Below are 10,454 nucleotides of genomic sequence, written 5' to 3'. Positions count from 1 at the left end.
AATATATTCAGATAAAATGCATGAATAAACTTCATGTTACACCTGTACTCACAAATCCATGCATTTGTTTTCTCTAGTTGTGTGTAGTGTTTGTGGGGGTTTTTCTTTAATGAGATAAATGAATAAAAATCAGTCATCAGGTACTGATGCTGAAATTTGATCATCAGTGTAGTGATGCCGAAAATAAATCTGTACCCCTGGAGTGTCCTCTCTAATAGGCTGCAGAGGTCCAGCCTGTTTGTTTTTGTGCATCCTTGTTTATTCAGGTACTGTGGCCATGGCTGGCTTATATCCATAAACTGGCTCCTGTGTCATGTGCCAACCCACTCACATGCCGGCCAAATCCACACACTCCACTGCCCCTTTTATCTACCTGCCACTCTCTGTAGATCATCAAATAGACAAAAAAAAAGCCTTATCTCATCCTCAAACACTGTCTACTTAAATGAAATGCCCTCAGCCTTCTATGTGTATTTGTTTGTCTTGGCCCAGTTTCTTTCATGACTGCTTGTGTGTGTTCGATTGTGTGTGTGTGTGCATATGTGCCTAAGTGATTGCTCTCTCGTGCCTTGTTTCTCCATTCCCTAGGTAATAGAAAACTGGGAAACAAATGGATGTTGGACTGATTGCCTCTTCACCGTCCACCAAAATGCTTAAGGGGTAAATAGGGATGTTTTCTTCCTTCTGATAGAGCCTTGTTTCTTTCTGTTTCATAAAACTTTCTCCACTGTGCTTCTGCTGGGTCATTACATTAGTCATGCCTTTCACTGAGACATCAAAGAGCTAAAAATGCTGCATCAGACTGAACTCGGAGAGCCACAGGTATAATGACAAGTACACCTCCGCTGTTCCTGCAAATAGCGGTGAGTTTGATGATAATTGCAGTGCATTACTTTCCGGTTGCCCCCCAGTGTTTTCTAAGAGCTAAATATAAAATGCCTTTAGAAGACGAACAAATAACATGACTGGAATATTCTACCTCTGCAGAAAGTTCACATGATCTTTAAATCTTGGTCAATGTTAATAATCAGAGGTAGGAAACATAAAAGGAAAGACGTGAGAAATGCAGCAGACTCAATTTGATTGACGGTAAACTCTCCCTAACATGCTTCTTTAAGAAAAAGGTTTTCAAAAATGATTGATAAGCTATACTACCAGAAGCCAATTAAAGTAGACAGAAAAAAGGAAATCAGCTATAAAAATGTTTGCCCAATGTTAGATTCCAGGTCATATTACATAGTGTTACCCTTGTTTGTTACCAATGCAGTCAGGAGATGCAGTGTAGCATGGCGTAAATGTGCTGGAAGTAAAATAAAACAATACCAAGACCCAAAGTAGAAGTGTAATAGTATACAATGAGCATTTTCTTCTTTCCATTCTATTAAATTGTATTTATACATGTTCTTTGTTTAGTTACACCTTCCTATTGCTGTTTTGGAGAGCTGCCTTAATTCTTTTTTGCACAGATTCAACAAGGTGCTGGAAATGTGAGCCCATGTGTACTGTAACCTTATCTTTCTGTTCTCAGTGTCACATTTAGTGCTGTGTGACAGACAGGATGAAGGATCCAAATGCAGGACTCACGAACAACAAAGGAGTGAACTCAGGAAGCCAGCTTTAATGCTGTAACAAAATTCAGGTAATACAAACAGTTGAAAAGGAAAGAGAACCTAAAACACTAGAAACTAGGAAACTAACAACTTAGGAAACAAGGAAACTAGAAACTAGGAGCAGACAAGAAACAACAAGGGAAACTAGGAGCACAGAGAAACACACAGCAATGTGGGGTGACAACACAACAACAGACAGAGGAAAACACAGGGATTAAATACACAAGGGAGTAACGAGGGAATTAAAAAAACAGGGAGGAAGCAAAACTGAAAACACTGAGCATGGGATGCGAGACTGTCAGAGTAAAACAGGAAACAAGAAACATGCACAAAGACGTGGACTTGACACTGTGACATGGAGCCATGACAGACTAGGGAACCAGAAATACGGAGACAAGAGTAACTAACTGTGGAACACAGGGAAGGCACCGTGACAGAAAAATAAAGACCAGGGAGATTAAATATAACACAAGCAGAAAACAATAAAGAGAACCAAAACAATGAAAAACAACAAATCCAAGAATATAACTTAAACTACAATTACACCCAGTACCGTGACACTTAGCTAACAGGATTTGCACCCAGCGTGGTCTTCTGCTGCTGTAGCTCATCTTCTTAAATGTTGAAAATGTTTTGCATTTAGAGATTTATCTATATTTGAGCTTTCCATGAGCCCAAACAGTCTGGCATTTCTCCTCTAACCAACAACCTCCGAGTTACTTAAATTCTTTTTTCCCACTGATTCTGATGCTCAGTTTGAACTTCAACAGGTCATCTTGATTATATTTGCATTTAAAGGAAGCAGTTGAACGGGTGTACCTAATAAACTGTTAGTGAGTGTATATTGTAGTGTAGTGTTTAGTGATTGCATGGGGACAGCCACACAGTAGTGAGGTGTGTGGTAGGAGTGACAGATGGGGTCAAGATGGCGGTGGGATTACTTTAGCGATCGATTCTGAGCCCCTTTTTTGTTTGCAGTGGTGGTGATGGGATGGACAGGTTGACAGGTGAGGTCAGGCAGGTCTTAACAGACTATGATGTTTGCAGACGACAATCTGTAGTGAGAGTTGGAGTGGGTGGAAGAGTCCCTGGAGAGGTGGAGGTATGCACTAGAAAGAAAATAAATGACAGAGACATGTGAAAAGCTCCGCATGCATGGGTAGAGATTGTGAAGGTAAATGAGTTTAAGAACCTGAGTTCAAACATCAAAAGCAACAGACTATGCACAAGGCAGGTATAGAAGAAAGTGCTGACAGGGTGGAGTGGGTGGAGATGAGTGTCAGGGGTGATTTTTGGTGGGAGGACAGGAGCAAGAGTGAAAAAGAAGGTTTACAAGATGATGCTATGATGTATGTCTGGGAGGCACTGACAAAAAAGATGGGCAGGAGTCGAAATGGATATATCGGAGGGACAGCTCAGGTCGAGCGTTATGGAGACAAAGTTAGAGGCTTCGCTGAGATGGTTTGGGCATTTGGACAGGAGGGATAGTGGATATGCTGGACAAAGGGCCTTGCATATTAAGCTGCCAGGAAGAAGGAAAAGTGAAAGATTGAAGAGAAGGTTCATGGATGTAGTAACATGCAGAGGTTTGGTGTGACTGAAGAGGAATCTATAGGTTCAGATGGAGGTAGATGATCAAATGTGGCAACCCCTTATAGCTGGGAGCAACTGAAAGAAGGAGTGTATATTGAGTGCAGTGCATAACAGTCGTTTCAAGGCACTCTGGGTCGTAAAGATTAGAGAGCAAATCCAACAGTCCCACATGAGCAAGCCCTCAGTGATGGTGGGGAGGAACAACTTCCTTTTATCCTTTTGATTACAGATGACAGAAATTTTACAAAATACCCAGTTCTAAGTTTGTAAGCACTAAAACAAACTGGCAAACAGACGCCCTACTTGTGTGTCACACAGCTTTTTTGCCCTGCTTTACAGAGAGTACAAAGCACATGTCAGACATGCAAAGGGTGTGAATTCTGAGAGCAAAGCATTTTTATCACAGCTTATTCTTTTGAACCTCAAACTTTGAGCGAGGGCTAAATCAGTTTGAGAAACTGACGACTCTGAAGGCATGTGTAGTAAATTGTCAATCACAAGGCAGGCGCACCATAAAACATACTCTGTCTCCTCCTTTATGGCTATAAATGTGACTATAATATTCAAATGAAAAAAAGTAAGACTTGAAACTAGAGAATCAGATCATCGTGGAAATGTTTGCTGAAGTCACAAATAAGTAAGCAGAAGGGAGAATTTCTAATAGACTGCAACACAATCTAACGTATTTTTTGCAAATCCTCTGCTGGGCAGTAGAAATGCAGTTTAAGGCAATTCTAGACTGGCTCACTTTTCAAAGCAGGAAGCTTCACTTACCTTTTATGACTGGAGGGATCCATTTATTTGACTAAAATATTACACTGAATACCTCTAGCCCAGCACTGAAAACATATTCATCACTAAACTGCGTGCAACATTTAGTTTAATATGAGACTTCTGTTCTGTGCCTTTTAATGTTCAAGGATTAGATTGCTAGAAGCCTGTTTGTGTACTCAAACAAATTTTTAAAAATTTAATCTGTTTCTCATTAAAATGGGAGAAACCCCAGAATTAAGTTACGTATGGTACTGCGAAATATGTGAGTTATAACACCCAATTTAGAAATAAATTCAAACATGCCCATCAGTTCATCTGTCCATCTGTTTCTTTTTTCTGAGGTAACTTTCAAAGGCTTTTAGCCTGAATTCCCTGCTGCTAAATCACTCTAGTATTGATATTTTCACCTGTCTTGTGAAGTATATTAGTGGATTTCTCAGAACATTAAAATTTTCCTTCAAATACCTTTTTTTATTTCACTCTTTCCAAAACTGTTTTTCTGTGATCGCCGCTGATGTCACGATGCAACTCAAACAGCATACATCACAGGCGTAATACAAGACTGACTCAGCATGTAACTCGATCTCACTATTGCAATCAGTGAAGCAGTAGACGCACAATCACAATGACTCCAAAGCAATTGCAGATCCTGCAAGGACGTAAGCAGCACGGCCTCAAATTGGGTGCCATAAAAGAACACTTTCGAAGCACAAACCTATGCTCCTGGGTTATTGATTTCATAATTAGTCCTTGTAATGGCTCTCCTGTGACGTCAGTGCACGAGTAATTTGTGCAGCCTTCCTGCATTCCTCCGACTGTGTGGTATAAAGACGTCAGGTGGTGTGTGACAGGGTTATTATTACATTCCCCAGTGTTGTTTCTCCTTAGTGTAACATTATTAAACATAATCTTAAAGGGGCAATTTTTCCAATATGGCAAATGTCATGTTAATTAGTTGGGAAGGCTGAGTTTCAATAAAGTAGTGCGGGCAGGAGCAGCAAAGCACACACATGGCCATGAATCTGGGAAAAATGAAAAAGAAAACACCCTTCTAGAGAAAAAGCATTTATAGTCCGTGATGTGCATTTGGCCACATTTCTTGAGACAAAATGTTTGTTTTTAGAATTGTTGAACATGAAATATGTTATATATGTGGTATAATGTGTTTTTTACAGGGCGCCCCAGGGTGGCTGTGGCTACAATGTAGCTTACCATCACCAGTGTGTGAATGGGTGGATGACTGGATATGTAAAGCGCTTTGGGGTCCTTAGGGACTAGTAAAGCGCTATATAAATACAGGCCATTTACCATTTACCATTTATTTTACTTTCATTTTTATAATTACTTTTAGAGACTTGTATAATTTTTTGACTTTTTATGCATATTATATAGTCACACTTTTAAACCTCTTTTGACCTTGCAATGATATAGTTGTATCCAATTTTGTTGTCCATGTGAAATGACAAAGATGTTATTGTTGATTATATTTTTGAGGGAAAACTATAAAACTGTAGGTATTACATGGCCTAAATGAATCCGTGCACTCCTGAGTTAAATAGTTGTACAGGTCTCCTCACTGACACTCCAGGTTTTTTGTTTTTTTATGTTGTTTTCCCAGGAGACCGTTTATACTCAAGAACAACAGTTGTGGTGGTTTCAAGAGATTATTTGATAGTTTATTCTACCAAGTTCTGGTTCACTTTAGGATCTTGTGGGGCAGCTGTATCTTGCAATATTAAACACAAATCGTTGCAGTTATAAGAAAAATCCTGAATGTGCATCTTGCAGTGCATTTTTGTTGTTTGAGGGCTTCAGTGTGATACTGACAGTGATGCTGAGCGGCAAAACCCACCACATCTCATCTGAAACTTGCTAGATATGCAACTATTTTTCTCAGAAGGTGTTATAAGATTTGCACAGTAGGGGAAATGATGCTTGTTAGCTGTGATCATTTGAACTTGTAAACTCCCTGCAACTGCAGAATGACAGCAGCAGATAATAAGGCGCGGTCTCTGGAGCAGCATGGGTTGTTTAGTGAGCACCAACATTTTCATGATGATTTGCCTGATTTCAGGCAAAGAAACAGCTGTAGAAATGAAAACAACAGCAAATGAGGAAGTGATTTTTACTAATCGTTGCATGAATCTGTTATCACATATGTACTGAAAGAAGTGGAGATCAGTGGGACACAGTGTGTCCCAGTGACCACAAAAAAAAGTTTTCCCACTGGTTTTGGTATGTCTCTTAACCATTTTTGCAATGATTTTTAATCCACAGAGTTGCATATTTGTAAAACCTCCACAGTGCCTGTAAAATGAGTTTTATATTCAGGAAAATGCTAAAGCATTTGTGCAGTGGACTGGAAACCATGGGAGCAAACCCAGTAACTGGAAAACTTTTGGCTGGTGAGGCAGGCAATGCAGCTCTGTTTAATACATCCACGGGTCTCAGAGGGAAGCTCTGGCAAGCAAGCATACACTGCAGTTTAACTGCAAAAATAACACTTTTTTCAGGTCTTTTCTCTTATAGAACTGAAAAATGCTATTTGACTGAACTTCACTTGTCACTTATTGAGTTTTGTTTTTGAGTGTGGATAGGTGTCATTGTTGTTCTATCTACCTGGGCAAACAAACAACCACCACAGCTGAGGTCTTCACCAAGCAAAAAAGGTACCTGTGGATGTTTCCAGTCACACGTCTCAAGAGACAGTAATGAATCCAGCAAGAAAATATGTTTTGTGAAATGTTGTTTTCAATGGTGTCTTTTAGTTTTGCCAGAGGAAATACTGCAGTCAGGTTTTTATTAATCAAAACAAATCACAAGGTGAAATACTTTGGGATCTTGGAGAGAGCCTTTTGCATGGAAAATATGATGTGATTTAAAGTTGTCTTCATGTTTCCTTTAATCAAGTTCATTTTAGTAAGATAGCTGCAACTAATGTATTGGAACAATGTGATGCAACATTTCTTCAAATGTCATAGCTGTGAGAAAGGTCAAAGGAAATCTGATGATATTAATAGATAACTGAGATTCAGATGGTACCTTTAAAGGTGCCTTTTTGTGAAACTTTAAGACTAACTTGGCACAATAAATTGGGTCAATGCCACCAAGCAATCTAGTGCAACCAAAGGGTCAAAATTGGAGGTGTGCACAGATCTATTTGTATTTTATATCAATTTTCACCACACAGGATTGAAAAGACTTTCAACGTTTTCACAAAGTTTGATTATTTGTCCCCAAATTGGCACATATCTGCACTACTTGTTAAGACTGGACCCCCAAATTAGTTTAATTTGCATTTTGTTGAAATACTATTATTTTTTCTACCACGGAGCAACATTAGGACTAGAAATACGTTTTTAAAATGCAGCCAACAGAGAAATGCTAAAACTCAAAACTTAGCTAATTCCTGCAGATCACTGTTTTCAAAAGTAGAATTATCATCATTAAAAGTATTTATAACTGGGCACAAAGAACCCCACAATAACAAGTGAACAGTACGAGAATGTTTTACAATTACGTTTCAATTTTCTTTTGGCTTAAGGTGTGTTTGCTTTGATTGCGAGGTGCCTTTACACGGGAAGCTGAAGCCCATACATGTCTATATGGGCTTAACCAGTGGAGGTGGGCGGAACAATTCAAATATCGATAGTATTAATGCTAATCCTGGTGTCTGATTGGATCGATACAGTGCGATAGTATCGATATTTTGTTGCTACCCTCTAAGTTCAGTGTGTAGCCCGCTGACTCGTTAAAGGAATCATTTATTTGGAAATGAAAAAAGATATACCTCAAAATGTACTATGAAAAAAGTCCAAACCTTTTTGTTTACTCTGTCTATTTCTGCTTGTTTTTTTTAACCTACAGTACATGCTGACCCTTTACAGACAGGCACAAGAGCAGTTTCAAAATACATGAAAAGCTGAATGGTGTCTTTTACTATGTTAACTAATTATTGTGGAAAGTAAAAATTACACCAATAAACTTCATAATTTGCAAAATCATGATTATTCATTTCATCAGAATCAGAATCAGAATCAGAATGGGTTTATTGCCAGATGTTGAGGTTTACAACATTAGGAAATTGCTGCGGTGCTTCAGTGCAAACAATAAGAATTAAAGTGCTATGTAGAGAGAAAGATATGTGCATGAGATATACATGAGATATATACATGAGAATAAGAATTATGAGTGCTACGTAGAAAGATATATACATGAGTGCAGGTGGTGATCAGTGCCAGACATGAAATGATGCAGTGACACAGCGTAGGGTCATGTGTTAGTGGCGGGGACAGTCATGTGGTTATTGTTCATGTGTCCAACAGCAGAGGGGAAGAAACTGTTCTTATGGCGAGAGGTTCTGGTGCGGATGGACCGGAGCCTCCTGCCTGAGGGGAGCAGGTCAAACAGACTGTGTCCAGGGTGAGTGATAACACAACAATCTCCACTGCATAAGCGGCCTTTATACGTTAACACTATCAGTATCAGTGTTGGCATTGGCAATACTGCCCCTTTTACTTGCTGTATTCACAGCACTGGTAGCCAGTCAGCTTAATGAACTGGACCACTCATCCATGTTTATGTTGCCTCTGGAGTGTGATGTGGTACAGCCCATCCAATAAACTTGTGCCTCAGTTGTGGTGTGTTACTAATTAGCAAGTAGGTGCTTCTATGTGTACGTTTCGTGGATGCTGCATGCTAACTAAGCTTGCAAGTGTTATCTGATAACTCCACTCCACCCTTTTGTCAAACCACAGTCACCTTTGCCACCATAAATTGCTAACACTGAGACTACAAAATGCAGACTCCCAAAATGACTGGGTGACCTCATGCCAGCACCAGTCCATGGTTTTCTTGTCAGTGCTTACAGACAGGCTTTTAACACGATCAGAAAAAGTTGCCATAGTGACTGTGCCCTGCTGAACTGCTTGTCCTTCCTCACTGCTGCCCACAGCTATATTTCATAAAGTTTCATTATTGTTCATTTCTCCCAGTACTGGCCAACGTCTCGGTGATTCACAGTGTCCTTCCTTGGGCTTTGTGGACTGTTCTTCCTCTTTGTCATGCTCTTGGGGAAGCTGTGTGTGTGTGGTTATTTTTTGGGAGGTTTTTTTGCACATTACTCCCTGGAATAAAATGGACTGCTGCCTGCCGCCAGCTACTTTGGGACACAATATTTTATTCCTCTGTTCCTCCTCGTCGTGGTGGAGACATGCAGGCCTGTGGTACTGTCACACACCCTTGTGTTTGCCTCACAGACACTGCATGAGGATGAGAAAGACTAAGAACAGATGTGTGCAGGCGGAAGCAGCTATTTGGATCTCCTCAGACACCCTGCTGTAAAATGGCACAGCTTGGTTATATGTAATACTTGACAGGCCCAGGTCTGCTGGGTTTGATTAGATTTTATGTTTTTAAAGAGCATCTCCTGCGGCTGACGATGTGACAAAACATAACAAGCTCCGGATATGGGCTTGAGCCCTTGTTATTCTGGAAGACGAGTGTGATAAAGCTCAGCGTGCACCTTGCTGCTGCCATCTGCTCCCTCTCTTATGTTTGCCTGACAAGAGTTGTGTTTGCGTAAAAACACAGTGGTTCCTCTGCTTAACCACCCCATAGCAGAATGTCAGTGTGACTTTATTGCGTTGTGTTTTGTGTGTCTGAGTATTAAAATGCAGGGGAAAAAATCACATAAATGAAAGTATTCCGTAATCTCTCCTATGAATGGATTTGTTGCAAGGACAAATGAATCCTTTATCTTCCATCTCCTGACATGAGATCATCTTCTATTTCCAAGGTAGTTCATTTCAAGAAAAGAAAATTATTGATCTCAAATGTTCCAGCAATCCGTCTCAGTAATTCAACCCAACTCCAAATGGTTTTGCTTTCTCATGCAGCAATAAAGTCGAAGCCATTCCTCTTCAAAAGTAGAATCTCTAATGAGAAAAGTCAGCTCAAACGGCTTTTGATGTTTGATACCTGACATGAATTCATGAATTGTTTAACTGTTACTAGCTTTTCAACGTTAATATATTTATTATTTTTATGGTGATATAATCCAAACATGGTATAGTTACATATCATCCCAGTAAACCCGGTTAAACTCTCTTCCTTCATTAGAAATAGCTGATTTTGGCAGCAATATGCTTGATTAGTAAGTCAACTTCCTGGTCCCCGTTTTGGATCACTCGTTACTGTCGGAGCCTGACAGCCGTCCTGTCGAGGCAGGTGCTTTATGTTCCTTTTCTGAACAATTCAGCCCGCTGATTAATTGCTCCCCTTAGGGTTAAGTGATGCAGAGCCACTGCGAGGCTTGCAGAAATTTATCAAACCACATTAACATCTAATGAAACTGGCAGCTGAAAGTTGTCTTTTCTGTGGCAAAAACATTTATTTATCCTTCTATACAGTTTGAAAGCAGATTAATCGGATGTAAATAGGCTGTTCTCTTGTGTTTGACGTGATGGTAAGACATAT

Source organism: Copadichromis virginalis, linkage group LG20 (genome assembly GCF_057382275.1).
Source record: "Copadichromis virginalis isolate Kocher_CV1m ecotype Utaka linkage group LG20, C_Virginalis_male_GT1.1, whole genome shotgun sequence".
Taxonomy (NCBI): Eukaryota; Metazoa; Chordata; class Actinopteri; order Cichliformes; family Cichlidae; genus Copadichromis; species Copadichromis virginalis.
Note: the sequence above shows the minus strand (reverse complement) of the source record.